This window comes from Urocitellus parryii, chromosome 5 (assembly GCF_045843805.1).
Source record: "Urocitellus parryii isolate mUroPar1 chromosome 5, mUroPar1.hap1, whole genome shotgun sequence".
Lineage (NCBI taxonomy): Eukaryota > Metazoa > Chordata > Mammalia > Rodentia > Sciuridae > Urocitellus > Urocitellus parryii.
The window spans coordinates 209480683-209503179 of NC_135535.1; the positions used below are offsets into that span (position 1 = coordinate 209480683).

Sequence of the window (22497 nt, forward strand, 5' to 3'; positions counted from 1 at the left end):
AGATCACGACGCGCGGAGATATCCTTCCCCTCCCCTCCTCCTCCTCCTCACAGGAGGTGAGATGACAGGGTCCACCCTCCTCCTCCTCCTCCTCCTCACAGGAGGTGAGATGACAGGGTCCACCCTCCTCTCCTCCTCCTCCTCCTCCTCACAGGAGGTGAGATGACAGGGTCCACCCTCCTCCTCCTCCTCCTCACAGGAGGTGAGATGACAGGGTCCACCCTCCTCCTCCCTCCTCCTCACAGGAGGTGAGATGACAGGGTCCACCCTCCTCCTCCTCCTCACAGGAGGTGAGATGACAGGGTCCACCCTCCTCCTCCTCCTCCTCACAGGAGGTGAGATGACAGGGTCCACCTCCTCCTCCTCCTCCTCCTCCTCCTCCTCCTACTCACAGGAGGTGAGATGACAGGGTCCACCCTCCTCCTCCTCCTCACAGGAGGTGAGATGACAGGGTCCTCCTCCTCCTCCTCCTCCTCACAGGAGGTGAGATGACAGGGTCCACCCTCCTCCTCCTCCTCCTCCTCCTCCTCCTCCTCCTCACAGGAGGTGAGATGACAGGGTCCTCCTCCTCCTCCTCCTCCTCCTCACAGGAGGTGAGATGACAGGGTCCACCCTCCCTCCTCCTCCTCACAGGAGGTGAGATGACAGGGTCCTCCTCCTCCTCCTCCTCCTCACAGGAGGTGAGATGACAGGGTCCTCCTCCTCCTCCTCCTCCTCACAGGAGGTGAGATGACAGGGTCCTCCTCCTCCTCCTCCTCACAGGAGGTGAGATGACAGGGTCCTCCTCCTCCTCCTCCTCCTCACAGGAGGTGAGATGACAGGGTCCTCCTCCTCCTCCTCCTCCTCACAGGAGGTGAGATGACAGGGTCCACCCTCCTCCTCCTCCTCCTCACAGGAGGTGAGATGACAGGGTCCTCCCTCCTCCTCCTCCTCCTCCTCCTCCTCCTCACAGGAGGTGAGATGACAGGGTCCACCTCCTCCTCCTCCTCCTCCTCACAGGAGGTGAGATGACAGGGTCCTCCTCCTCCTCCTCCTCCTCCTCACAGGAGGTGAGATGACAGGGTCCACCCTCCTCCTCCTCCTCCTCCTCCTCCTCCTCACAGGAGGTGAGATGACAGGGTCCTCCTCCTCCTCCTCCTCCTCCTCACAGGAGGTGAGATGACAGGGTCCACCCTCCTCCTCCTCCTCACAGGAGGTGAGATGACAGGGTCCTCCTCCTCCTCCTCCTCCTCACAGGAGGTGAGATGACAGGGTCCTCCTCCTCCTCCTCCTCCTCCTCACAGGAGGTGAGATGACAGGGTCCTCCTCCTCCTCCTCCTCACAGGAGGTGAGATGACAGGGTCCTCCTCCTCCTCCTCCTCCTCACAGGAGGTGAGATGACAGGGTCCTCCTCCTCCTCCTCCTCCTCACAGGAGGTGAGATGACAGGGTCCACCCTCCTCCTCCTCCTCCTCACAGGAGGTGAGATGACAGGGTCCACCCTCCTCTTCTCCTCCTCCTCACAGGAGGTGAGATGACAGGGTCCACCCTCCTCCTCCTCCTCACAGGAGGTGAGATGACAGGGTCCACCCTCCTCCTCCTCCTCCTCCTCCTCCTCCAGGAGGTGAGATGACAGGGTCCACCCTCCTCCTCCTCCTCCTCCTCACAGGAGGTGAGATGACAGGGTCCACCCTCCTCCTCCTCCTCCTCCTCCTCCTCACAGGAGGTGAGATGACAGGGTCCACCCTCCTCCTCCTCCTCCTCCTCACAGGAGGTGAGATGACAGGGTCCACCCTCCTCCTCCTCCTCACAGGAGGTGAGATGACAGGGTCCACCCTCCTCCTCCTCCTCCTCACAGGAGGTGAGACAACAGGGGCCTGCCCTCCTCCTCCTCCTCACAGGAGGTGAGATGGCAGGGTCCACCCTCCTCCTCCTCCTCCTCACAGGAGGTGAGATGACAGGGTCCACCCTCCTCCTCCTCCTCCTCACAGGAGGTGAGATGACAGGGTCCTCTCCTCCTCCTCCTCCTCCTCCTCCTCCTCCTCCTCCTCCTCACAGGAGGTGAGATGACAGGGTCCACCCTCCTCCTCCTCCTCCTCACAGGAGGTGAGATGACAGGGTCACCCTCCTCCTCCTCCTCCTCCTCACAGGAGGTGAGATGACAGGGTCCTCCTCCTCCTCCTCCTCCTCACAGGAGGTGAGATGACAGGGTCCACCCTCCTCCTCCTCCTCCTCACAGGAGGTGAGATGACAGGGGCCTGCCCTCCTCCTCCTCCCTCACAGGAGGTGAGATGACAGGGTCCTCCTCCCTCCTCCTCCTCCTCCTCCTCCTCCTCACAGGAGGTGAGATGACAGGGTCCACCCTCCTCCTCCTCCTCCTCCTCCTCCTCCTCACAGGAGGTGAGATGACAGGGTCCACCCTCCTCCTCCTCCTCCTCCTCCCTCCTCCTCACAGGAGGTGAGATGACAGGGTCCACCCTCCTCCTCCCTCCTCCTCCTCCTCCTCCTCCTCCTCCCCTCCTCCTCCTCACAGGAGGTGAGATGACATGGTCCTCCTCCTCCTCCTCCTCCTCCTCCTCCTCCTACTCACAGGAGGTGAGATGACAGGGTCCTCCTCCTCCTCCTCCTCCTCCTCCTCCTCACAGGAGGTGAGATGGCAGGGTCCACCTCCTCCTCCTGGAGGTGGGGGCCTGAGGAGATGGCCAGCTCTTCCAGCAGGTGCCATTCCCTCTCCTCTCTTCCCCGTCTGCTTTCTCCTTTAACTGAAGTCACCATGGAAACTAGGGACCCTGCTGGCCACTCCTAAGGTTACCCACAGGGGAGCCATCTCATCGGTGACACGTACAGCGGGCAGGGTGGGCACAGCTCACTGCTCTGAGGCCCAGAGGAGGCTGCTTCCCAGCCCGGAGCCCAGAGCTGCCTGTGAGCACAGCCAGGGGCGTCCTCCTCTGACCACAGGCCTGTTGCTCACTGGCTCCTCCAGGGCCTGGCGCACGTGGGTGCCCTGTGCTCAGCTCACCCCAGTGTCCTTTCTCTGCAGTGCCCACAAATGCTGTGGCCTGGGAGGTACTGGTGGGTGCACCTTCCGAACCCCACACTCACCTCCCTCCAGGCCCTGTCCTTAAGGATGCTCCCATGGCACCATCAGTACCCGGGGCAGCCCCTGATCTGTGAGGCCGGCTGGCCACCCAGGAAGCCACCCATGGGCTGGGCGCACAGATTGGTCTCCTTGGTCCAGGGACACAGATCCAGGCCTGTCCAGCATCCTGGCCAGGGCTCTGGGAATTGGCAGGTTGGTGCTTTGCCCCCAGAGCGCTCCTGGAAGCTGCCCCTGGAGCGGGCACTTGAGCATCCCTCTAGTGTCCCTCTGATCCCAGCGTCTGGGCACCTGTCTGGCAGCATCTGACCATTACAGGCAGAGATCTTCTCTGGGCTGCAGGGCCAGGCCGCCTCTGGGGCTGGTCACATGCCACCAGCTCCTCACCTGCTCAGGCAGGAGCACTTTCTCTCTGACCTTCCTTTCCTGCCACAGAGGGGGACCACCATGCTGTGCTGCCCACAGCCAACCCCCACTGCTCACCCGGTGGGGCTGCCTCAAGCTCCCAGAGCATCACCTCTCTTTCACCTCCTACGATGAGGGGCCTGCAGCCCTGTGACCTCTGAGTGGGCAAGCTCCTCTGAGGCAGGACAGTGGTGACAGAGCCAGCCACAGGCCCTGTGGCCTGCCTCCCTCAGAGCGGCCTCCCAGCCTCCCGAGGCCACAGACAGGGCCCATTACACACCTAGTTGGTGAGCAGGAACAGAGCCAGCTGCAGAGCGCTCCGCCGAGGTGAGAAGTGTGTGTGCAGACTGTGCCCCGACATCAGTGCTGGGCAGGGGCTCTCCTGCTCTGCTCTTGATCTTGTCTCTCTCTAATGACCGAAGCTCACTAGCACACATGAATCAGAAAACAGCCCCACAGCAGGAAGGGGTCTGAGACGGCAATGCAGTGTGAGCAGGAAGTGCCCCCTGCAGCCAGACCACGTTCCTCCTGCGGCTCCACCACCTGCCCACTGTCTGCCCACTGTCTATCTGTAGGCACAGCCAGGTGTGCTGCCCGTCCATGAGCAAGGGCAGCCCCGGAGGGAGGATGTGCGTGCTGTGTGCCTGTGCTGAGCCCCACTGTGTCCTGGGACCTGGTGCCAAAGGTGGGCAGAGGTGCCTTGTTTCTGGAAAGGGAGACCTGGGGGGAGGGACTACATGCTCAGCAGCATCCAAGAACAAGGTTTCCTGGTGCTTCTCCAACGGCACATCTGGTAAGGGACACTGTTCAGACGTGGGAGGGCCAGGGAGACCCTGGAGCTCGCCAGGCGTCTGGGGCGGGCAGGAGAGAGGCACTAGTGAGACGCATCAGGACGGCCCGGCAGCTGCCCGAGCTGGCAGTGGGAGCCTGGCTTCCCTCCATCTGCATGTCCTGCTCCTCTGCCCCCTTCAAGGCCAGAGAGTTGCAGTGGGCTGAGTACAAGCTGAGAAGCAGCCTACCAGGAAGCCACCTGCTGCACCTAGGCCAAGTGGAGGTGATGTTTCCTTCAGCCACTGGCCCTCTTCTCATGCACAGTGGAGAACCGGCAGGTGCTGGGCAGATGACAGGGTCCCCTGAGCAGGGCTCCAGCCAGGAGAAGGATGGATCCCAGGACAGACATGGAGGGTGACTTGCCACCGCCCTGGGACAGCCAAGAGTGAGCTTGACATCTTCATCAAGACCGTGCCTGTGGCCCTGGGGCCGGCAACATCCCTGCCTCCACCTCTCCCCACAGACTGGGCTCTGGCCCAGCCGGACCCAAACAGCAAGCTGCTCACCAGACGGACAGGCAGGTGCCAGCTGCCCCAGACAGGGGCAGAGCAGGGAGGCCATTGCTTCTAGGTCCTGGATCTGGAAGAGAAGGGAGCCGCAGGCTGCCGCCTGTGCTGGCCACCTCCACAGGGCTGATAGGAAGTGACAGAGAGCAGGCGGCAGGTGGGACAGGAGGGCTCAGAGCAGCCACGTCTCTGCCAGCCCCAGGCTGCCTTCCCCGCCCTGTCCGTCCTCTCTCCTCTGTCCCTGTCGCCCACCGCTTCTCCCCTCTTCCCCTCCTACTAAGCCGACTCTTACTTCAACGAAGGCCATGTCCTTCCACAAGGCCAGCTGTTGACGTGCAGGCCTGTATCCCACACTCCCTGGGCTATAATTAAAGACATTTGTAAGCCACCCAAGGATCGCCACAAAACTCCCATCTCCAAACAAGAACCAAGGACAGTCAGCCAGGAGTAACTGGGATGCGGTCTTCTTTGGAACTCTCCAGGTAGGACTCGGATTCAAGTTTGATGGGAGATTCGGCTGCACTGACCCTTGAAGACAAGAGAGCCTTCCTGCTCTGTCCAGAGGGCACCGTGGGCCCCTCTCAATGCTGTGCCTGGCTGTGTCCATCAGGACCCAGTGCTGGCCAACACACATGCTGCTTAATTCAGGACACGTTTGAAGGAATCCCAGCAGGCCCTGTTTTCTGTCGACAGCTCCGTGCCCTCTCGCTGGCTCATAAACAGACCAGCAAAGTGCCTGCAAATGTTTGCGCATTTGGCCTTGAGGATGAGGCGAGCTCGTTATCCTGTGGTCCAGCGTGATTCCAGAGCAGCTGCTTACTCAGATTTGTTTACACTCAATGGCAGCTACCTTCAAAACTTTGCCAATTTAGGAGAACATTCCAGAATCACACTTTCCTGGTGAACACAGAGAAGTTCGCAGGAAAAAAATCACAATCAAAAACTCCTTGAGGTGAAAAAGAAATCTCAACACGGCAAGAGAATTAGCCTGTGGGTGGGTTGTCCAAGGAAGGGCCAGAGTGAGTGGGCTCCAGCCCTCAGGAAGGGCGTGTGATGAATTGGTCGCTCTCGACATCTCACCAAGAAGACCGCTGTGTTCCACACTCACCCAGAGGGTAAAGATTTCTGTCATCCAAATAGAGATGAATACAGGGAACATCGACTGCATCGATTACACCTGCCAGAGACAAAGGGTGCTCTCCAGAGCTGGTCAGCATTGCCCAGGATGGACCATCACACATGGTCAGCAAATAATCGTAGCTGGACAAAGGGATGGGTTCTCTTGATACAAACAGAGATAAGCATCCCCACCCCTGGTTATCTAGTGCTCAACAGGCAGAAGCCAAACTAACGGGAATCAACGACTCCCTCTTTTCCAAGCACCTCTTGCCCCGCCCACGTGAGAGGTGGCCATGAGCTTGGTGACCGCTGGGTCTCCACAGGTGATGTTCACCAAGGTTTCAAGGTAAATTTCAGTGAGATGATGCCTCTCCTTGTACACGTGGAGGGAATATTGTGTTTTTGTGTGATATTTGCTTCTGTATTAATTGTCTATTTGACGCAGAGAGAGAGGACGTGGCAACTATGAAGCACAGCACACTCTCCCGCCTCCCACATGGGAGGTGCCAGGCCAGGACTGTTGGCTCCAGGCCCTCAGCTCAGTGGGCCATGGCTGCCCCTGTCAGTGGGCAAGTCAGGCTGAAACCTGAGGCAAAGCTGCAGACACCGGCACCTCGACCCAGATCCTGAGAGTGGGAATTACGGGTGGGCCATGGGTGCCCCATCCTCTGTCTTCAATTGTCCTTCTTTTCAATGGCACTGGTGGCATTCGGGGACATGGGGTGAGCTTGGAATGTTTTGTTATTGAGTGACGGGGTCAGCGATGCAGCTGCTCCCACCAAGTCCACAGGGCACTGTACAGTGTCCTCCAGCGGCCAGCGAGGCTTCTGCTCTGTGCTGTCCAGCTCCGTGAGCGTGAGGTCAGGCAGACATCTGCAGGGGAAACTGAGGCAACATTTCCCTGGCCTCCTGAGTGACCCCAATCAGTGCTGGGAGTGGAAGGTGGCCAGTGGCAGGCCAAGGCTCCTCCGCGCACACATTCACCCTGGAGCCAGCCGCAATACCCTGCCCCTGGGCTGCCCACTGCTGGCTTGGTCCTGGGCATGCTCCTCCAGCCTGGGCTGAGCCTGTGAACCCCTGAGCCGATGGCAGTAGGTGCTGCCTTCTTCTGTGGGAAGGGCCTGGGGGCCTCAGTCTCTGGCCTCGGAGACCCTCACCTGGGCCTTGTCACACTGCACCTCTGTCCATGTGGAATGCCCTACAAGGGCTCCTCTCCTCATTCTCCCTGGAGCATGGCTCTGCTCTTTCAGGCATGGGTGTCCACTCCTAGTCGGGGGGCACCCTGCTGGAAGGCATCTCTCACTGCTAGTGCGTACTGCTCGCCTGCTCCTGAAGAGCTTTCTCAGTGGACTGCCAGGGCAGTGGGCACAGGCCACAGGAGGACCACACCTTCCTGGATGCATAAGCCCAACCCCTGTGTGTGACCCTCAAGAAACAAAGGAGCAAGAGGCTGGCAGACGGATCCAACAGGACCAGAGGATCAGGCACCGAGCCAGGAGCAGCCCCGAGGGCCAGGATGCCCCACCCAGCTCTGGGCAGGGGTTGTGAGCCCACCACCCACCTGGACTCAGCAGCACCTCAGCACAGTCTCTGGCCGAAGCCCCACAGGGGGCCACCAGGTCCAGCCTGCACCCCATCCCTCCCAGGTGATCACCAGCAGCAGAGGAGGACGACAGGGCAAGGTGGTTGGCTGTCCCTGAGTGTCGGTTTGCTTGAGCAGGGTGCTCGTTGCTTCCAGGAACCAAGCAGTGTTGGGAGTGTGACAAGTGTTCGGGGCACCATGGGCCAGGTGCTTTCCCAGGAGAGACCCAGCGACCAAAGCCTCCTCACAGGACAGCAGTGGAACCTGCATGGGTCTCCTGGGACCACATGACAAAGGACCACGAGCTTGGTTAGAAACCAGAAGTTCATTTGCTCATGATTTTGGAGTCCAGAAATCCAAAACCAAGGCGCTGGCCGAACTTGTGCCTCTGGGAGCTGATGGGGAGCCTGCTCCGTGCCTCTGGCTTCTGATGGCCTCCGGCAACCCTCGCATCCCCTCCCCCGGTGTGGAGACGCAGCTTTGCCCTGATCTCCTGTGCCTTCGTGAGGCCTCTGGGCCTCCAAGTCTTGAATCTCCCTCTCATTCCTCTTCCAAGGACAGGAGTCCTCAGATCTAGGCTCACTCCAGATCTGGGCCCACTTGTCTCTAGGCCCCTCACTTATTGCAATGCACAGAGCCTGTTTCCAAATAAGGCTGCACTCGGAGCCTTGGGCATTAGGACACGGACAATGCACTTTAGTGCCTGGGCACTTTGGTTCCTAAAATGCCGGTGGTGTGAGGGAGAGGACTGGCCCTCTGTCCTTCAGGGTGTGGGCAGAGGAGGCCTCAAATGTGGACACAGACCAGAAGTGTTGCTAGAGAGGAAGATGCTTAAACTCTGTGTCGGAAAGGTGGCGGCGCCTGCCGTGCACGTGGACAGCGGGAGGCAAGGCGAGGAGGCTGGGCCCTGTGGAGGCCGCCCTGCGTCTGTGTGACGTAGGCCGTCCTCCCTGTGGAGGCACTCAGTCTCCGGACTAGCCCCCGGAGCCAACTGCACATCGCTTTAGCTGAACGAGGGAGCCGAGTCAATAATTCACCCTTCAGAGTCTCAGCATTCTATTCAGGGCTCCATTTGTTAAATTTTAAAATGAGAACATAACACCAGAAATGAGTCAATTCCCTTATTCTAATCATAAATTTGCATTCCTCTGTGTCGCTTCATTATTAAAGTAGAATATGTTATTACGTTGAAAAATCAAATAATGCAGTGCAGGTTATAGGGTTCAGAATTAAACATCTAGGAAGAAAAATAAACCCAGAATATTAAAAGCCCAGCGTGAGGAGTAGTAGGCATTGGGAGTACGTGGCGGTTCCTAGTTAGGAACTTGGGGCAGCCAGGCCAGGGGACTGGGTGCAGCCAGGGACACCTAGGACCTCAGCTGCCATCAGGAAGCTGGGGAGGGGGCAGGCTCAGTGTGGGTGGGAACCCCCCCCACCCCCCCCACGCCACGCCAGGTCCGCCCAGCGGGTTTCAGCGGGTGTTTCCAACCCTAGGTTTGCTACACACTTGCTTTAGCTAATAGCTGTTTGCAATTTGCCTCCTTCTCCCTTCAGCTCCCCCGTGTTTCACCTGTGAGCACTGGAAGCTCTCCTAGGCACAAGCGCTTAGAATTGTCAGTCTCCCTGTCACGGCCTCCGCACCGTCGTGAAACCTGCCTTTACCTGGAGCTGCCCATGCTTTCCGGGGTCTGTGCTATGTTCTGTGGCTGCACGTGCTCCTGGTGGCCGTGCAGCTGTGCGTCACATCTACAGACGGCACTGTGCTCACTGCTGCTTGCTTTGAACGCGAGTCCGTCCCCACACACGGGGGTTCCTTCCTCCCACCTGCTGTCCTGTTCCTTCACCCCGAGGAACTTGCTTTGGCTGTCAGCTGCTCACAAATTATCTCACCTTTATTCTCCTGAAATGAATTTAATTTGCCTTTATTTTTGAAAGTTCATTTTTAAAATATTTTTTTAGTTGTAGATGGACACAATACTTGTATTCACTTATTTATCTTTATGTGGTGCTGAGGATGGAACCCTGTGCCTCACACATGCGAGACAAGCCCTGGACCAGTGACCCCCAGCCCTTCACTGAGTGTGAAGCTCTGGCTGTGACCGCCTTCCTCCAGCAGGGTGGACGGGCACCCAGTGCCCCGACCTGGGTCACCGCTGATGCCGAGTGAGCTTCCCATTTGATCTTCCCCCTTGCGGTCCTGGGTTTCTCTGGGTGCTCTGCTGGGTGCTCTGAGGTTCCTGCTTTGTCTCTGGGTCACAGCAGGGTGCCCAGGCAGTTTTGAATCCACCCCACTTAGCATTCGCTCATCTGCCTAGATCTGTAAATCAACATTCTTCACCAAGTTAGGCAAGCTGGGGCGATTCTTTCTTTCTTCTTCGTTTTCCCCACAGCGAAGACCCTGGTTTACTGGCCTGACTTGTTCACAGGGCCACTCCTGCTCAGAGAACCCGGGTGGCTGGCAGCGGGGGAGGGTGCGCCTGGAGCCTGCCCCTCGAGCCCTGAGGGCTCCTGCAGCCCCCGCTGCCCTCTGCCCTCTGCCCTGGTGCCTGGGAGGGAGGATGGGGAGATGGGCACCTCTTTGGGGGACAGGGACTGAGGCTCTGGGGGGTTCAGTGGGGCCCAGGGTCTGTTCTTCACAGCAGGAGGTAGAAGGGACCACACAGGTCCTTAATACAGACCTGCAAACAGGGAGAATTCTCTATCACTCTCACCTCTTTGACTTCTTGTTTCCTCCTTTTTCTTATTTACAAAACCGCAGCAGGAAAGAACAGGGCAGGAGGCAGATGGGACAGGGTGGGGTACAGACCAGAAGGGACCGAGGAGATGGGGCCCAGCTGCTGCCGCCTGGTCAGTCCCTCTGCAGGCTGGCCCCGGGAGCTCTCTAGCCTCTTGGGAGAACAGCGACCAGCCCTAGAGGGAGCAGAGAGAAGGAGTGGGTGGGAACACCATGTCCCCTCCCCCATGGCTGCAGCACCTCTGACGGCCACCCTGGCAGTGCAGGTGGGCAGCACTGGGGGCTCTGTGTCTACAGAGTGGTCTCCAAAGCAGAGGCCCATGGGGTGGACACAGGGATGAAGGGGAGAGCCGAGTTCTACTGGAATCCCTCCCTGGATGGGCGTCCAGGTGGCCAGGGGCGGACAGGACACTTCCCTGCACCTCAGCCAATCGACTTCCTGAGGAAGCCTGCTGGGCCTCGTCTTTGACACCTACACACTTGTCCACCATGTCCCCATCTTGATGGCCAGCACAGTAGGAGCAGCTGACACCTCTTACTTGATGGCGAGGTCTGTGTTGTCATCAGCGTCCACCTTGGCCATCACCTCCTTCCCACCCTGCTTGGCCACCATCTTTTCTAACCTCGGCCCCAGGATCTTGCAGGGGCCACTCCACAGGGCATGGAAATCCACAACCACTGGTGTCTTCTTGTTGATCACTTGGTCTTCAGGGTTAGGTCCATCCCGGACATCAAGGGTCATTGACTAGACTCTGGTGCAATACATTGTCTGAGCTGGGCTGGATGTTACTGTCAGGCCACCAGAACAGCACTTTGGGGGTCTGCAGAGACTTGTAGGTGAGGGATGCCCACTGACCCTGAGGGAACTTCCTGGAGACTGTAGAGGCCAGGAGCCTCCTCGGGAAAAGTCACTGAGCCATCTGTAAGGGAAAGGGACAGGAGGGTCTGGGACACACAACAGGAGATCAACATACCAAGAAAACAAAGGGATTTGAGAGTATTACGGGGGATAGGAAGATACGGGGGCTGGATACAAGATGCAAGGAAATATGTAAGATTTCTGGGGTAGAGGTTAGTGAGGAACGAGGATGGAAAGGAGGTGACAACCCAAAAGAGATCGAGATGCAGGTGGAATCCTAACATAAGGATGAGAGGGAGGAACTACCATTTGCAGAGCACCTGCTGAGGGTCAGGTGCATCAGATGCGTTATTGGTTGTCCCCCATCAACTCTGAGGAAGTTGCTGCTTAGTGCTGCTGGTTCCAGAGAGGAATCCAAGGCTCAGGTAGGTTGCTGACAGGCCCCAGGTAACTCAAACATTAGATGACGGTCAACTCAGAACCCAAAGCTCTTCATAAGTGCTTAATCTATTGCCTGATCTTTTCTAAAATGATATTTTAATGGGAAATTAAGGAAAAAGGAAGTGTCAAAGGATTGGCAAAGAGAACACGCTCAGTGGGGCCCAGGGTCTGTTCTTCACAGCAGGAGGTAGAAGGGATCACACAGGTCCTTAATACAGACCTGCAAACAGGGAGAATTCTCTATCACTGTCACCTCTTTGGCTCTGCCTGAGCAGCTATTCAGAGGAACTAGTCAACACAGGGGCCGGAGTGCCCAGGGGACCAAAGAAGGAACGTGTGTGGGACCCAAAGGAGGGTTCCTGTGTGGAGGGGACTGGGGAAAGGGACGCCACAAAGGGAACTCGGCTCCCTGGAGGGCCAGGTCGTTCTGCCCGGGGACCTCCACCCACTGACCACCAGCCTGAGAAGGAGCACCCACAGCTGTCTCCTGGGGACACCACCTGCAGCCACCCGTGGGCCTCGTCCTCCCGGCAGCGCCAGCCCTCCCTGCCTGTCAAGGGCACGCCTGTCCCGTTGTCTTCAGATGTGTCCTGCCCCATTTTCCTTCCTCTTGTTCCCCAACCCCAATAATGGACGCTGCTCTGTTGCTGTCTCCGGACTCTGCTTCACGGTTTCACTCCCTTTCCTTTTCTCCTCCGCAGATAGGCCGTGGCTGCTGATACGCCCTCCAGTCCGCTGGCTCTGTTTCTGTCTCCAGCCTTCTGCGAAGCCCACCTGGCGAGTGGTCACTCAGTTTATGTTGTGCAGCTCTCAGCTGGCCACCTGGGTCTCTCACCCTGTGGACACCTCTGCGGGTTCTCTGTCTATTTACACCTCAGACTCACGCTTCCCTCTAAGTGCCAGAACACGCTCAGTGGGTGCCCACCAGGACCCTCTGTTCTCTGTTTCCTGGGTTTGAGCCGCCGTTTCCGCTTCATGGCTGTGATGACTTGGACGCTGGGCATCATGAGCTACATGCTGCAGAGTCCCCAGCCTTTGCTGTTAATATAAAAAGTGGTTTTTTGTTTCATAAGACAATTCAGTTCCCTGGAACCCAACAGGCTGTGTCTGCTGGGGGCAGGGGCAGTGGACACCTCACCTCATTGTGGGTCTGTCCCCTGCTTTCCTGCTTCCTGCTCCCCTAAAGCTCGCCAGCTCCCCGACCAGCCCCGGGCTTCCCAGGTCCCTTGCCCAGCTCAGGCCCATGCTCACTGTGACCCCTCCCTGCCCTGACTCCCCGACCTCTCGCTGAACGGGTGCCCTTCCACATTCTGCCCTTTGGTTTCGGTCTTGCTGGCCGAGTGGCCACACTTCCACCCAGTGCAGCACCTGGCACCTCCCAGCTAAACCCCACAAATTCCCAGGCTCCCGCCATTGTGGTCTTGTACCTGCCAGGTTTTGCCTGTGTGGGTTTTCCTCCGGTGCCTGGGAGAGTTGGGTTAAAAAATCAACATTTTTAGACTAACTTTTCTCTGCTATCTGTGAGAGTTCGTTTTTTCCAAATTGTCTACCATTGACCTCTATTTTTTAGCTTTTGCTGGAGACTGGGTAAACAAACTGATTCTGGTTTCTTAAGAAAGAATTTTTGAAGGCCAAATTCTCAGCCTATGCAAAAGCTGAGAATTCAACCTGATGAAGACAGTAAGCAGCCTTGATCACTCACTGCACTTGTCACCTTAAGAAAAACCAAACACTCTGAGACTAAATCACAGGCACCAACATCCGCGTGTGATTCTGGATCCCCAAGGACAGTGGGAACAATTTCTATGGAGCTCCCAGGCTTCCGTCAGCGACCCCTCGTCAGTCATTATGGCGCCATACTCCCTGACGCGCTGCCTGTCTGCTGGCCCACACACTGTGAAACCTCACTGAGCATGGAGCAGGGCCACGCTGAGCGTGGAGAGCCCCATGGCAAACCTGCTGTCCCTGCTCATGGACACCAGGTCTGTCAACACAGCCACCAGGGGCAAGAATGGACCAGAGTGGAGGGCCAGGTATGTGTGGCCCAGTGGAGAGCCAGCTGAGGCTGGGGTCTGGTCTTGGTGGTCCTGGGGACAGAACCCAGGGCCCTGCACCCTGAGCTGCCTCCCAGGCCTTTTATGGTTTTGAGTCAGAGCCTCACTAGTTGATGGGGAGGCTCAGAACTCGCAGTCCTCCTGCCTCGGTCTCCTGTGTCCTTGGGATCACAGGCGTGCTCTGCTGCAGCCCAGGAGCTGGCTCTTGTGCCGACGGCACTGAGATCCAGCAGTTGATGGCGGCCAGGAGCAGAAGGTGCTGGGAGTTGGGGTTTGATGGATTTTTTTTGACCTTTCTGAGTTGGTTCTTTGAAAGATGGAAGAGACACTTCTTCTCGTGCGGAGGAGAAGGAGCGCGTGAGAAGAGACTCTAACAAGGAGGATGTAGAGGAGGAGAGCTGGGCTGGCCTGGGGGTGGGGCATGAACACCCCTTTCCTTGGCAGAAGTGAAAGGGAGGGAAGGTAAGACCCAGGAGCCGACAGGCAGGAAGCCTCCTGATGGACCGACCAACTCTCCCCCGTTCTTTAGAGCAGTGTAGAGAGACAGAAACGATCGTCTTCTCTTCCTCTTGGGGTGGAAGTACGGGAGACATCACTGTGCTCAAAGACACCATGAGGGGCACTGGACGTGACAGCACTCGGGCCCGGGAGGCTGTGGGGTCAAAGAGCCAGACTCTGGGGCTGTGAGGAGGAGCTCATGGAGCCTGGGCGCCTGGCTGTGAGGGGCAACAGCAGAGCCTGCCCTGCCCTCGGTGGGCCTGGGCTCTGCCTGAGCAGGGAGTCCGCCCTGTGGGCCGAGTTCTGCTGCAGCTCTGGGAGGCTCCTTCCAGGAGGTGCCGCGTCTCTGTTCTGGGAACACACCTTCAGTGGGAGTGCAGAGGGTCGGGGCTCCTGCTGTCCTTCCCACGCCACACCCCAGGTCGCTTCATGGCTGCACGGAGGTAAGGAAGACCCACCCTGGCCTGGCCTGCTCTCCCGGTCTGCATTGCCCTTCTGTTTGCAGGCCACACTCAGCCTTTCTCCAGGGCTCTGACCCCTCTCAGCCTCTGGGGCTCCAGATCCCCCAGCTGCACCCCATCTCAGACTTGCTGTCACCCAGGACTCAGCCTGGCATCTCACTCTGGCTGTCACACCACCCCGTAGCCCAGCACCCTCACAGGCAGGGCTGCCGTGTCTTTGAGGGGCCCTGCCAGGCTGCCATCTGGTTCAGGGCCATGGCCAGACACCAAGGAGGGCTCTCTGGTCCCACTGAGAAACCCAGATGCAGGGCAGAGCCCAAGAGGTACCAGGCACAGGTCAGATGGTCGTCTGTGGACACAGGATCTGGCACCCCAGGCCCTGCCCCTGGCCTGTGGGAGAAGCCATGTGTCTTGGGTGATGTTGAGTGATGTGCAGCACCTCCAACCATAGCATGCAACCTTACAGGAGGCCAGCTGCTTTCCTGACCCAAGTCTTGCCAAGTACTTGAGCCAGTGCACAGGCTCAAGAAATCCAGAATGAGGGACACTTGCGACAGGTTCATCTGAAACTCACTCTGAAAATGAAGCTGTCAGCAAGTCTTAAATTGCATGGCTGTCAATTCTGACTAGTGGGGAAAAACACCAAAAACCATAAATGCCCTTTAGTCAGAACACATCCCATCTCCACCCATGGGGTACCTACAGCCTCTTCCAGTTTCCTGGTCCAGAAACCAAGGTCTGATCAAGGAAGACGCTGCCCAGGAGTCCTGTGCCATGTTTGGGTGTGTTCCCTGGGGATTTGTTTCCCCATCGCCCCCAACTCCTTGAACTGGAACGACCCACGATCAACCCTGGGAAAAGAAGTGAGGATGGGCAGCTGGGAAGGGCACTGCCTGCGGGTGGATGGCTTCCCCAAACCAAGTGCCGAGACGGGGAGGAGGTGGCCCACGTCCAGGACCTTCTGAAGGTGCCCTTACAGCATGAGCTCTGTGTGGGGGGATCAGGCAGGCGGCGTGAGCAGAGGAGGAGGCACCTCCTGCCCCAGGAGCCGTCCTGGATCAGAGTCTGTCGGCGTAGAAACGGGGCTCAGCTGGGAGCTGTGCACTTCTGCCATCACCTGGGAGTGGCCTGGAAGAGGAGCAGAGGGGCAGAGTGTGCACTTGAGAATGACCGAGGCCAGCAAGCCCCAGCACCACCAGAAGCACAGCCCTCAGGAGTCATCCAGGCCCCAGGGAAGGAAGGAAGAAGAGCACCCTGGAAGCTCAGGCCACACCAAACTTCACAAAATCGTGGACCACCTGAAACTGGCTTAAGAAACTGTCCAACCCTCCATGAGACAACGGGAAAAGGATCAGATCTTTGAAACAAAATTAAAAAAAAACAAGAACTGCTTCCAATTTGAAAGGAGGAAATCAGGGACACACGGAGGAGATGAGGTGTGAATTGCACACGGAGCAGCAAGCCCTGCGTCCAGGTGGGTGGCACTACATGGCAGTTAGGACACTGCTGGACAGCCATCAGGGAGGTGTGAGTGGAGCTGGACAGCCATCAGGGAGGTGTGAGTCGAGCCCGGAAAGCTTCCCTAATCATACGACGAGGACAAAGAGACGAAAGTGAAGAAGACACAGCCCAGCCCGTGGACACAGGGATGTGGCGTGAGTGTGCGCCTGTCCTAGGCCATGCTGGCACTGACCTGAGGCTGCTTTCCCGGGAGTGAGCTGAATGACATCCAGCCAGGGGTACCTGGAGGGGCGTGGGCAGCAAACCTGCAGGGAGCTCCATGGCACAAGGCCTCAGCCATCGTGCCTTCCTGGCACATCTGGAGACTCTTCAATGCCAAGCCAGAAATGGAAACTTTTACCAAGACCCACAAGTGCTGTGGCCAGCACCTTGATGCCCGGCCACTATGTTGTGCATGAGTGAGAAGCAATAAGATGTGTCCAGAAAGTAATCCTGCCACTGCCCTCTCTCATGGGGTCCCTGAGGATGGGCCACCATCTCCCCTGTGGGTCTCTGGCAGCACACTCCACAAGGCACCTGCACTCAGGCAACTGAATCAATCATAAAGTGCAGAGGCCCGACTGGATCAGAACCAGCAGGTAACCCTGGGACGTCTTGGACTTGGCCTGGGGACCTGGTGAAGTGGCTTGTGTTGCTTGAGGTCTTCTCCCTGGGTCAAGCTCTGCCTTGAAGCGCTGCCTCAGACAGGTTCTCCTGAGCTGCAACCCACAGGAAAGACATGTCCACACACACGAGACTTCATTATGAAAATCAGCTCACATGATTTTGGAGGCCAAGACATTTCACAATGTGATGTCTGTGACCAAAAGTGCTGGTGTAGTGGCTCCGTGAGTCCCAGGCCTGATGACTGGGGAGCCAGTGCCATAGATTCTGATCTGAGTCAAAGGCCGAGAAGCAGGAGCTCTGGGCCAAGAAGCAGGAGCTCTGGGCCAAGTGCAGGAGAAGGTGGACGTCCTCGCTCAGGAGGACACATGAGGACTCACCCTCCACCTCTCTGTCCTGTGCTGACCTTCAGGGGATTGAGCAATGCCGCCCACATTGGAGGGTAGATCTCAGCCACTGATGGAACCCCCGCCTCTCCTGAGAGCCCCAGACACGCAGGAGTCATGCCTTACCTGATCTCCAACGCTGCAGCTCTGATGTGGTTTGAGCGTGTCCCCCAGTGACTCGTGTGCTGGAGCCTGGGTCCCCAGGGTGGAGATATTGAGGGGACAGGCCTAGTGGGAGGTGCATAGGCTTGGAGGGATGACAGGTCTCATGGGAATCTGTGAGTTCTCATGCAGGCCAGTGATTATAGAGCAATCTACACCAAGTTTGCTTCTGGTGCACAGAGCCAGTTCTCTACCATGTGTGACACAGCCAAGGGCCCTTACCAGATCACCGGCACCATGCTACTTATACCTCTAGCCACAAGAATCAACAAATAAACTTCTTTATTTTGTAAGTTACCTGTCTCAGACACTTTGTTATAGTAACACAAAATAAGCAAGATGCCAAGTACCCCTTTAGGCCAGTCAGAGTGACACCTGAAATCTCTCACTGTACCTGCTGAGGCCTCTGTGCCTCCACTTACTCTCAGTCCCAGGACAGCTGCTCTTGAGCCACCTCATCCATGCTGTGGCTGAGAACAGAATCTGCTTCAGCCCTGGCGTCTCGGTCTCGACAGCTCACGGTGATCACCAGGATCTTTACAAAACGCCAGTGTCCCGTACCCACCATGGTTGAGGCAAAGGGATAGGGCCACAGCTTTGAACACCAGCACAGTTGAGGTCCCCCTGCAGTGACAGGCTCCAGGAAAGTCCAGTGCACCTCTCCTCCTCTGAGCCTCTGGCGTCTGACTGCTGCAGCAGCCACCTCTGGTCTGCAGTCATTCTGCAGGCTCAGGACGATGGCTCAGAACCTGCCAGAGGGGTCTGTGTGGGTGGGGAGGGACAAGGCACCCTCCTCCTGTCAGCTAGTTCTCAGAGGGTGGCGGGAGGCCCTGGGGGAGCCGCAGGATGGCTGTGGGGAGGCCTGCTCCTGGGCTGTCCTGGGGAAGCTCTCCTCAGCACTCACTGTATCAGCAGTACCCTGGCCAGCTCTGTCAGAACAGCAAGGAGAGCCATGCCAACACTCTTGTTGTCACTTACCAGGCACAAGACAGGCACCAGCAGGGAGTGAATTCTGGCCAAGCATTTGGTAGAAATACAGTCTCCACCTGTTGAGCTATTTGAGTCCAAGAAATTCTAACGCTGACTTCTTGCCCTCTCACCAAATGCCTTTGGGCGTCCCCCGGCTGGCCTGGCACCCGCAGACCTTACATCCTGGCTCTATATACAAATATAATCTGGGCTCACTGTCCAGTCTCTAGGAAGCAGATTGAATTGCAAATCTTTTGTCTAGGGAATGCTCAAAGTGGCCAGTGCTGCAGATCCCTCTGGTGGACCCGCACCTTGGGCTGCTATCTAGCCGAGGCACATGCACACAAGCTCTGGGTTTCTCCTGACCCCACTTGCTGCTCGTAGGAGGCTGCAGGGGACTCTGAGCAATGTGGTGAGAAAGAGCCTCCACAGATGCCTACAAAGCGGCCTTGCCCACCCTGGCTGGTTGCAGAACACCCAGGGATGTGAGGTGCAGCTTACACCACCTGGAATAGCTTCATAGAATTCTCTCAGAGCTACCATCTTGGTTCTTAAAGTGCTCTCTGTCTTGTCATGTCTGTCTGGCCCTGGCTCTGAGAATGGTCAGTAAAGACACTGGACCTACCTGCTGATGGAAGCCCCTGCTTCTCAGCACGTTCCGGTCCCTGAGGTTACTAAAGGGCATGCACGCGTCTGTCATTCCCCTCCAACCACGGAGACTCCTGGCTGGTAAATGTGCTGTCTGAGATGGTTAGTTAATGCTTCCTCCCAGCAGCTCCCCACAAACCCAGTCCCAGCTAGTCTACCAGGCAATTCGATGCATTTGAACATTCATACAAGATGAAATAAGAACCTCTTCTGAGAAGGATTGTTTTCTTTGCATTAATCAATATGTTATTGTGTTAGGATGTTAAATTACATGTCCCTTGACCTTGAGGTGCTAAAATACAGAGTGGTTTGTACATGCTGGAAATGAAACACAGGGGCCCACAAAGCAACACACCTAAATCAAAGTTCGGTGATAAATGAGTACAGCAAACTTAATTTGATATTATTGCTGTTACGAGTCTGTTCTTTGTTGCCAGTCACAAGGCGGCAGGGTGGGGGGGGGGGATCAGGTTTATGATCATGAGAAAAAGAATTGAGCCTCCGTGGAGCCCTAAGAGATGGTGTGTTCTGCTCCCCGCATCAGGAGATGGACAGATGCAGGGGGCAATGGCCCCTGGAGCCCTGCCTCGGGGTGTTTGCTCTACCCCAAAGGCATAGGACACCTGTGGCAGGTGGTGAGGCTTTTTTACGGCAAGGGGGTGGCCACTCACTCACCCCACCAGACGTCACTCCAGCTATACAGAGGTGTGTCTAGGAAGTGCTGTTAACCGTGCCCTGAAAACCCGTCCGTCCCAGCTGACAGAGAGGGCGTGGCCAGGTGGGAGCTGGCTTGCAAGTGTCCTCTGCTGTGGCCTGGCCTGGTTCCCTAGGGAGCTCCGCAGAGTGGGCCACATGGTGGAGAGGAGAAGCCAAGGCTCAGGCCATTCAGGGGGCTGCTCAAGATCTCAGAGAGGTAGACCTGGACCTGCCCCACGTTTCCTAAGACCCAGGGGAGGGCCTGAGGAATTGTGCCAAGTCCTGAGAGTGGATTCCTGTCTTACATCGACAGTGAATTTGAACTAGACGGTGGCTCCCCAAGGGGCTATTCTGTTCATCTGTACATGCTGGACCCTAACATAAGGCTTTGTCCAAAAACTCTAACAAATACCCACTCTGTGCACTGCTCAGACCACAATAAGAACCCTCTGTGTTTGCCTGGTGCTCAGCTTCCTCCTGAGCATCCCGATGACCCTGGGGACTGTTTAGCAAGAGAGAGAGAGGGTCATTGATCTCTGGAAAGTGCCCCCCCATGGGAGGCCTGCCTGCCTGGTGGACACGTGGACGGTGGTGGCCGGGGAACTCCACATGCTGGTGCCGGTGTGCTCTCAGGTGGGCCCAGCGGCTGTAGGGTGGGGATACCACAACCGCTTTGGAAAACAGTCCCACATGGGTTCCTGAGGCCCGATACTCCTGTTCCACTCCACAGACACCTGTCCTGGGTAGACGCCCAAGGAAATTCTTGCACATGAACAATCAGAGATGCATTAGTCCTTAGCAGCACAGCTAGCAACAGCTAAAACCCGGAGATCAGCCAAACGGCGGCCAGCGTGGAGTGGGTCAAGAAAGGATGACCCAGGCGCTCAGCGCAGTGTCCTAGAGCAGCCAAGTGAACCAGCACCAGGCCCTCCCCGCGGAGCTCAGAGTGGAGAACAGCCCAGTCCCCAAGAGCACAGGCAGGAGGGTGCCATTTTTATAAAGTTAAAAAATATATGACTTTAGGAAAAATATGTAAAATATATACCTAGAAAACCACAAGAATGATGAACTTGATAATGCCCACTTTGACAAGGGAGATCAGGGGAAGGAGTAGTTAGGGCCAGCACAGGCCAGAAGTTGGTATTTTTGGTCAGATTCCTAATTTTTGTTTGGGATGATGGATCCACTTGTAATAAAAAGAAACAAGCATAAATAGAGCTAAAAGGAAAATCATGTTCTGATAATAATATGTTCATTGCTGTGACCAGAATCGTCCCCTGGCCCTGGGCATGTTGAAGCCCGGGATCCCATGTGACTGTGTCAGGTGACCAGGCAAAAGCAGGTCATGAAGGTGACGTGAGGTCAGGGAGGGGTCCCAGGCCAGTAAGATTGGCAGCCTTAGGAGGAAGAGGAAGAGCCCTCCCTGTCCACATCTGCAGGCCAGGAAGGGCCCTTAGCAGAACTGACCACTGGCACCTGACCTCAGACTCCCTGCCTCCAGGACTGTGAGAACACGTCCACTCCTCAAAGTCCCCAGGCTGTGGGAAGTGTGAGGGTGTCCTGTGATGGTGACTGAAAGAGGATGTGACCCCAGGGCAGCCAGCCCAGGACCAAAGGACATGGGTCAGGGAGAGAAGAACATGAAAGACAGTGTGCGGCCAAGCAGACCCACGGACAGGAAAATGCAGACCCAGCGCTCGGCTCTGGGTCCTCCTGTCGACTGCTCTCTTGGCCAACGTCCACCCGGGGGCTGCTGCCTACCCAGGAAGCTCATCCTGAGGGGCCCAGGACCCCAGACCCATCCTCCCGGTGAAGCTCCACACAGAGAGGCTGGCTTTCCAGACCTGGGGTGGCTCCATCTAGGGACGTGCAAGTGGGGGAGTCGGGTGTTCATGTGTCCTATGGCCTCCCACCCAACCATTCACGCATGACTACCCCCAAGGCCCCGCCAGCCGCCTTGGCTTGGGGTCTTTCACTCATTCTTCCGTTGGTGGTTGGATGCTCCCAAAGCTCTTCCCTGGCAAGGTGGTGGAGGAAGGAGAGCTCCCACACAAACACACAGGTGTCCGCAGACCCCCGATTCTGACCCACTGATACAGAGATGGCCATAGCCAGCCTTAGCCTGAGCACGGCAGCTGCTGCCCCACCCTCTGTCCTATACCCCACTGGCCACCTCCATCCTTGGCCATGGTGGCTGGGTACGGAAGACCTGTCTGGCCTTGGCGCCTCAGCCGCTGCTCCTCTGTAGTGCCTGGGCCGTTGGGATTGCTACCCTGTGCTGGGGTCAGCTGGCTCACTCAGTGCCCGGCTGCCCCACCCCGACTCTCTTGCAGGGTCTCTGCCCTCCGTGAGCAAATGACTCTGCAGCTTGGCTTCTCTAGGCTGCCCTGGAGGCTGCAGGAGCCCATAGCCTCAGCCCATTTGGGAGGCCACTCCTTTGCAGGGATGGCTGCTAGCTGCACCCGAGGGTCCTCCAGAGCACCAGGACTCTGTGGTGTCTGCCTGGGAGATGTCGCTCTGGTATTAAGAAGTCAGACACTACTTAGGACCACATGATGGTTTAATGTTAGGAGTGATTAAAATAAAAGACTTAATTGGCTCGAGTTTGGATACCAAAAATGATCTTGTTAAAAATTGTCAAAATAAATTGATTTATAAGTGCCACTAGATGCTTAGAATTAAATTAGGCACATTTCCTCCTCTACATTAGCTTTTTAAAGCTCAATAACAATCTTCTGATATTGCCAGTATCACTCCCTTTTCACTGAGAGGAATATGTTCTCAAAAATACAAAGTTCCTATGGTTAGCTTCTTCCTGGTCAGAGAAAAAAGAGTGCAGAGAATATCCTGAACATGGAGATGTACCCTAGAAATCCACCCACATTTGTCTGCAGTCTCGATGAGGCTTATAACTCAAACAGAAAAATCAGTCTGTATTCATATTATA

At 56.9% G+C, this 22497-nt stretch overlaps 1 pseudogene; it reads right to left on the reverse strand.

The window, feature by feature from the left end:
- LOC144255110 (thioredoxin, mitochondrial-like) overlaps positions 1-11172 on the reverse strand; it is a 142219-nt pseudogene extending 131047 nt beyond the window's left edge.
- Positions 11173-22497: the final 11325 nt, after the last annotated feature.